This window comes from Lepisosteus platostomus, chromosome 4 (genome assembly GCF_059453375.1).
Source record: "Lepisosteus platostomus isolate fLepPlt1 chromosome 4, fLepPlt1.hap1, whole genome shotgun sequence".
NCBI classification, from domain to species: Eukaryota; Metazoa; Chordata; class Actinopteri; order Semionotiformes; family Lepisosteidae; genus Lepisosteus; species Lepisosteus platostomus.
The window spans coordinates 5,089,410-5,090,330 of NC_142614.1; positions in this window are offsets into that span (position 1 = coordinate 5,089,410).

Below are 921 nucleotides of genomic sequence, written 5' to 3' on the forward strand. Positions count from 1 at the left end.
CATTCCTACATCAGCTGTTCAGCCTGGGAAGAATAAAACTGACCAAGGCAGAGAGAGGGGGTGAGGGGAGGAAAGCGAGCAGACAGTTTTCCCATCAGAGGTGGTCTCCTCTAACATGACCAAAGGTACACAGTACAGGTGGAAAAAGACATTCTTCACCTTGGAAGATAACTGTCTTTCCTGCTCCCACCTTCAGACTTCAGAATTGCTGTTCAAATATGAGTCACTTATGTTCTCTTCAAGGCCACTGAGCCCACAGAGAAAAGACACTGACATATTGTAAAAAAGGTGTGCTCTACAGGCCTGAAGTCCATGCACGCGTCAGAACTGGAGGCACGTTTTTACACAGATAGGGGCTGTAGGACTTATGGGGCATGAAATGGCATTAATGACATTTCCTTAATACTTTCAGCATTTCCAGGTTCAACAAGCTACCAGGAGAACAGATAATCAGGTTTAGGTTAAAACCCTTTGGGCTATAAAATGACCATAGCACCCTAACACATTCTTTAATACTTCAGTCCTGGTCACACATGATCAAATTAATCAATGGTATGTTTTCTATCTTGAATTTTGTAAATGGGTGAACTGAGACGGGGCGATACACTATCAGAGACCAAAATATCGGAGGATATGAAGACGCAGACGTTTTGATTGACGAAAGAAGGAATTTGGAGAGTGATGAACGCTGGTGATTTTGGCACTGAAACACATCTGTGCAGTGGAGGTGAGGAGCTGCAGATTACAGCAACAGAGGAGAGGGGGGAAAAGACGGAGAGAGGAGAGAGAGAAAGAGGGAGGGAAAGAAAGAGGGAGGCCACCACACTGTGGAATATTTATAAACAGCAGACAAGGAGGAGGGGTTGGGGGCGAGTCCATTGGAAAAGGAAAAAGAGGGAAGGGAAAATGTTGGGAGGGGAA